The sequence below is a fragment of the Erinaceus europaeus genome, chromosome 15 (genome assembly GCF_950295315.1).
Source record: "Erinaceus europaeus chromosome 15, mEriEur2.1, whole genome shotgun sequence".
Classification (NCBI taxonomy): Eukaryota; Metazoa; Chordata; class Mammalia; order Eulipotyphla; family Erinaceidae; genus Erinaceus; species Erinaceus europaeus.
This window is the reverse complement of record NC_080176.1, coordinates 43,633,524-43,640,634: the sequence shown is the minus strand read 5'-3', so window position 1 is coordinate 43,640,634 and position 7,111 is coordinate 43,633,524. Positions and strand designations below refer to the sequence as shown.

General features: G+C 35.9%; 1 non-coding gene across 1 annotated transcript; it reads left to right on the top strand.

Moving 5' to 3' along the window:
- The first annotated feature begins 6,714 nt into the window (after positions 1 to 6,714).
- On the top strand, positions 6,715 to 6,821 carry LOC132533204 (U6 spliceosomal RNA). The gene has a single exon (XR_009545111.1). It is a non-coding gene; the product is annotated as a U6 spliceosomal RNA (small nuclear RNA).
- Positions 6,822 to 7,111: the final 290 nt, after the last annotated feature.

Below are 7,111 nucleotides of genomic sequence, written 5' to 3'. Positions count from 1 at the left end.
TCACCGCTTAATTCTTGAACTTTTCTAAAGTTGAACAAACATTTGATACAGTTCCTTCCTAGAAAGAAAAGCTAGAAGATGTTTTTACTTTGCAAAAGCACATTGGATGTTAGTTTGGTTCCTGTGTCCCTGATTTTTCCTGCCAACTTCTTCAAAAAATGCAAATTAAATTTTCTTTCTTAGTTTGGAATATAGAGGTGGGGTCCTCTCTTACCCTTCTTATGCAGAACTATTACATAATAACCAAAATGAAGAAAATGAAATTATTAAATGATTAGTTCTATTGCCCTTTGTATTATAACTTACCTGCATTTCCTGTGGTAATAGTCTTGCTGTACCATGACCTCCTAGGTCATTTTCCAAATTCATTTCAATGGAAAACTGCAATTTATAAGTGACCAGTAAGTCCCTACTCTGATTCTGTGCAGTTTGTCCATGGCTGAGTTTTCACTAGATGACTTTGTAGGTAAGTAGTTATATGCATGATAACCCTACCAGAGAGATGTAATTGGAACAATTTGCTAAGGACACGTATTTACAGGATTGGCTAAAAACATCATTTGAAACTTTTCTGTAATGTTGCCTGAGGCGAGAAGATAGTTTGCTCTGCTGTCACTCATTATAGCTGTGTGTCATGGAAGGATGTCAAAATTTCTCACTCTCATCCATCACAGGATTGGAACCCTCTCTGAGGTCAGAAACATTGTTAACCATGTGCTCTCTTTCACAGTGTGATGATGCATAGTGAAAGAGGCGCAAATGCTGGCTAATTGAAACAAACCTCCTCTTTCCTGACATCATAATAATTACATTCAGCGGTGTTCAATTCAAATCAAATCGATTCAGCAAACATGTATTGACAGCTTCTCATTTTGCTGTCATGAAACTAGTTATAATTTGAGCTTTCTGCAGTAAGACAAATTCTGAAATGTTTCCCTAAATTGAAAGCAAAACAGCATCAGATCCCTTCGCCAGTGATCAGCAGGAGCCAAGTTGGAATTAGCAGTAGCAACAAGAATAAAGATAACATTGCAAGAGCAGCCCCAAGAATAAAGATAACATTGCTTTCTCCCAACTGAGATATCCACTTCTGCCATTCTTTCATCTGACTATTTTCCTACGTGTTCAGGCAAACATAACTATGCCAAGGCATTAAGAATGACTAAAACCACAGCCACTGGTAATGTTTCTCCATCACACAAAAATAACATGTCACTTCTGTGTAAGAGTACTGATAAGTTCCTATTTTTCTAGGTTCATCTTTAGTCATTTGTACATTTTGGAAAAGACTTACATGTGAATATAAATGAATCCCTAAATGATTATAGTGAAAATCTGGCTAGGGTTGCTCTGGTGACACGACCTTTTGAAAACTCTGCTGAAATTATTTTCAGAACTGATTTATGGGATGCAGAAGGCCAGTAAAGCACACATCCACTCTTATCAATCACATAAGAAACTCAGTTTCTTTGGTCTGCTATCACAATTTATTTTTGTTAATGAATATCTCCATGGATTTTTCTCAATAATACCTGGAATGATACAGAAAATATGACTATTAATAAAAAAAAAACAATAATAGTGGCAAAATAGATTTCAAAAGGTACAAATTTTGGATAGAAGCATTGTATATTTTTTAGAGAATGTATATATATTTAGTTCTTAGATATTGCTGATATCACCAGGAGAGAAAAAAAATGTAGTTAGCATTTAGTCTCTAACTGTGTTAATAAGAAAAACAAAACATAAAGATTAGAGAAAATAGAAATGAAGCCTAAGACTGCAGAAATAGAATAATGGTTGTGCAAAATGTCTCTCATTCGTGAAGCTCTGAGTTCCCAAATTCAATCCCAGCATCATCATAAACCAGGGTTGAGTAGTGTTGTAGTTAAAAGAAAAAAAAAAAAAAAAACAGAATGTGCTTAGCATAAAACAGTAGGTAGAAAAATAAGAATTTATAGGGAGTCGGGCTGTAGTGCAGCGGGCTAAGCGCAGGTGGCGCAAAGCACAAGGACCGGCATAAGGATCCCGGTTCGAACCCCGGCTCCCCACCTGCAGGGGAGTCGCTTCACAGGTGGTGAAGTAGGTCTGCAGGTGTCTATCTTTCTCTCCTCCTCTCTGTCTTCCCCTCCCTCTCTCCATTTCTCTCTGTCCTATCCAACAACGACAACAACAATACTAACTACAACAATAAAACAACAAGAGCAACAAAAGGGAATAAATAAATAAAATAAATATAAAAAATAAGAATTTATAATTCTTATAATCAACATGCAGTCTACAAATTCCTTTACTGAACAGGGAACTGGAGTAGCAATCTGGTCAGAAGTTAGAGCAGAGTGGTAATAGAAATAATTTCTTAGGGGTCTGGTCATGCATGTGTCAAAACAAGGCTAGTCATTACAAAAATGTAAGAGCTGTTACAGGTTTACAAAGGAAAAGATAGAATCAAAATGAAGCCAGCAATACTTTGCAATAGAGAGACACTACAAAATAGTGGGACATATTATCAGAAGACTCCAGGAGCAAATACTTTGGGGCCCTATTCTTTCCATCTGTGTTTGTAACCGGCATGATCACACCACCCTATTTACACCACTGCTTGAGGCTGATATTTCCTTTCCATTCTCAGCATCAGGGCCTGTCATATCCAAACTAGATGACTGTAATCTCCTCATCTTTAGACTTCCTAGTGTGAACAGATGCTGTGATATCTCAAATTGTTATCTGTTACAATCAGAAAATACTAGCTCAGGCAATATACTTTGCCGAGGGAAAATGAACCCCACAACATCATTTTCTTCACTGAGTGAAGAACCACTTGAAAGCTGAGACCATTATAAGCCTTACTTAAGAAGATTGTTCATCAACTAAAACCTCACACATGAGGACTTGTTAGTAATCCTAATTGTGAGGAGGAAAAAATAAAACAAGTGTGTACATAAATATTTGTAGGAGGATTAAGTTATAAAGGAAATAAAGAGGAAACACATTTAAAAAGTATATTAATATTATAAATTTGCTAGGAACATCAATATAAATGAAAACTTCCTGACATCAATAAGCATTCACACTAATTAAAGAATATTTTTAAAAATAAAGTATCTTATTTCGTTGTCACTGGGGCTTTATCACTCCAGGACAGCTTTTTCAGGTTGAAAATAAAAACAGAGATAAAGAGACAGAGAGACGGACACTACAGCACTAAATTCTCCTGCAGTGTGTTGAGGGCCTGGCTTGAACCCAGGTCATGATCATGACAAAGCAAGCATATTAACAGTTGAATTATATTATCTGCCCAAGAATGTTTACTTAAAAAGGGCAAAAGGGGCATATGATTTCAGCTAATAGGAATTAAAGATTGGTGATAAAAGCTTTTATCATAAAGTGTGTCAAGTGGCAAATCAAGACTACTTCTGTTACTGTGTCTTTATTAACATACCTAATAAATACACTAAATATTAAAATTAAACAAGTAAAATATAGGGCAGGGGAGAAATCTTAGCTTATCAGAGTACATATCTTGCTCCCAATTTTATTCCCCAGCAGCACTGACTGCCAGAGTGAACAAATAAAGTATATTTTAACTTCAGACTAAAATTATCTGAAAATTAATCTTGTTTTCAGTCACTGTTTCTTTTTTTAATTTCAGTCACTGTTTCTTAAACAAATAAAATTTCAGTTTTAAAAGAAGCATTTTATGAGAGAGAGAGAGACTCGAAGTGCTAGAGCACTTCTCAGTTCTGCTAGGGACTTTAGGCTTCCAAGTCCTGGGTCCAACCACTGACCCAGGTTCCCCCACTGGTCCCCCCAGCCCTACACTTTTACTTTTAATTGTGAATTACAATAACTTATGAATCATAGTTCCTAGAGGAATAAAATTCATTTTTCATTTCACTAAAATCTTCAGAAGATGCTAAAAATTTAAAGATAACCACACTCAATAGGAGTTCTTAGACACTAACCTCACATTATATTTACCCAGTGCACACACATTTAGGCATTACTCAGATTACAAAATAAGAATTCCAGAAAAACAACACATTGGAAAACATTTTATTTTAATTGGTAAGCCCATATCTTTGCATAACAGTGACTTCATCACTCTCCTGAGTTTTCTCATTCATACAGTGAGACAGAGGGAGAGAATGGGAAAGAGAACAATCTCAGAAGCCACCTCCTCCAGTGGGAAATGATCCTCTGTGTTACCAGGGCTCAAACCTAGGCTCTGCATGTGGAAAGGGATACACACCTTGGGGAACTATCTCTCTGATCCAAAATAGTATATCTCTTAATTTTTCTTCCTGAAAAATACATACTATAAAAATGAAGATGTATTATCATAGCAAAACTATCGCAGGTTAATCTTTCATTAGAAAACTATTTGACATGTACTTTAACCAAATCATATCCCTGAGGAATAAAAAGAGAGGTAAAGAAGCAAAATAAGTCAGATTAAGCCTTGTGAAGCATGGCCAAGACTCTGGGTAACTAGACTTGAACTTGAATCCCTGTTTCTTGACTTCAGGATGCACAGTCTACCACATCTTTTGATTTATAACCCTTTGCAATCAAATTTGCAACTAATAGCTATATTTGTTCAGCTCCTGCAGACATTTTTAGATACTAGCTTCCTGTGCTTCAGGTTTCCATTTACACAATTATTAAAAAGTACCATGGTTCTCATTCAGCAATCCCATTGGTAGAATTCATACTTCCTATCTAAATACAAACTTTGCAACAGCCAAAATATTTTATAGAAAACCTACTCCACTCTGATATTATATTCATACATTGAGATTTTCTTCCTCAGGCAAAACGAGTTAACAATTCTGATAGAAGGCAATTTAAAGACCATTTAAAGTGAGTTAACTTTTTTTAAATTTTCCGTTTAAATATGATGAGGAAAAACTCATTCCCCCAACCTAGTATTTTAATTAGGGCAAATTGAAAATTTTGTTCCAGCTATTAGGAGAGAAGTTCCTGCAAACTTGCAATAATATTAAAAATAAAACTTTCTGTTCACAAAAGGAAATATGCCACAGTTTAATAGCCTAAAAAATGGACTAAATTCAATAAAACAACAACTTTCTATCTCTGTCCATCTCTTTCCATCTACACATCTGTCTCATTTCTGTGACTATCTCATCAGCTCTTCTGAGCTAATCATATGCACACCGTGCACATTAAATGATAGGTTTTGTTTTTGCAACATAGTGAATTCCCTCAGTGACTTTCAGCTATGTATTGTCGACTGGCAGCTTGCCATCTGGAATACTGACACTTGGCTCTCTTGGGTCCACTGAACGGCAGTGCTGCAAGATAGCATTAGTAGCTGAAGAAAATGAAAATGGGAAACACAAACTACTTGACACAAATAAAATGGCATGACTAATCTCCTTTTAAAGTAGGAGAGGGAGAAAGGTAGTTGGCTTTTCAAAAGAGTTTTGCCTCTATCTTTTCTCACAGAGACACATTAAAATTCCAGAAATAATGACAACTACTCTTGATTGGCTTGTTTAAGGAACAAACGGAGCAGTTTATTAGCGAGGAATGATGCAAACCTAACAGTGTAGTTATAGTACTGTTCTAGGTCATAGAAAACACTGGAGATATTTCATTATTCATTTCTACATCAAAGCACATGGCAGGGAGTCGGGCGGTAGCACAGCAGGTTAAGCACAGGTGGCACAAAGTGCAAGGACTGGTGTAAGGATCACGGTTCGAACCCCTGGCTCTCCATCTGCAGGGGAATCGCTTCACAAGCAGTGAAACAGGTCTGCAGGTGTTTATCTTTCTCTCCCCCTCTCTGTCTTCCCCTCCTCTCTCCATTTCTCTCTGTCCTATCCAACAATGACAACATCAGTAAGAACATCAATAACAACAACGATAAAACAAGGGCAGCAAAAGGGAATAAATGAATAACTAAAAGAAGCACATGGCAATGTCTTAAATTTTTATTGATTGATTGATTGTACATTAAGTTACTATCTATATTCATACAACCTGCCAAGATCAATTGCTCATGAAAGTTTTCCTTCAAAGATACAAGCTAAACATTTAAACACATATTTTAAAAATCATTTAAAAATAACATTTTGTACAAGAGGCATTTTAATCATCTATTATTTTAATTTTTATATAGGCTGCTGAATGTAGTATACATATCTGTTGAGTTATTAAGCTGTGCACTATAAGTTACACAATGTTTTAAACTAACGTTACTTAGATTAGATTAAAATAAATTTGCTTACATTAAAGTGTAGTACATTCACTATTTGCTTGAACAGGAAAAATCTCACAAATAAAAAGGTTCTCTGAAGTAGGCAATGCAGAGTTTAATAGTTTCATTCAAGTTTGCTTATTTTCCAGGTTGTTCTAAGTTTTTTCACAGATATTTGATGCTTACACTGTGAAAGTAATTAATCAATCCACCAATCCTCCTGATTAAATGAATTAGTAAAAAGAGGCAGAAATACAAATGATCTCTGACTTAGAATGATTCCTCTTGCAAAATTGTCAATCATCTATCAGAGAGAAAGTCAGTGATCAGGGTGGGGGAGATAGCATAATGGTTATGCAAACAAACTCTCATGCCTGAAGCTCCAAAGTCCCAGGTTGAATCCCCCAAACCACCATAAGCCAGAGGTGAGCAGTGCTCTGGTGTTTCTCTCTTTGTTTCTGTGTGCATCTTTCTCAAAAATAAAATAAATAGTGCTCGCTTCGGCAGCACATATACTAAAATTGGAACGATACAGAGAAGATTAGCATGGCCCCTGCGCAAGGATGACATGCAAATTCGTGAAGCGTTCCATATTTAAAAAAAAAAATAAAAATAAATAAATAAAATAAATAAAATATTAAAAAAATTAAAAGTCAGTGGTCACTGTGCCTATGTACTGGCAGCAACCAAAGTCAGCAACTCTGTGAATTCTGTGCTCATGTGAATTCTGTGCTCCACCACTCACCAAATCTCCCTGGACCGCTCATTTACAACTTCTCTGACTGCAATGATGGAAAAGACAGACATGCAAAGTGAGAATGGAGCATAATATGTTCTCATAATACTTATCAGGAGTAGTGAACCACGACTCCAAGAAGTGTTTTTCCG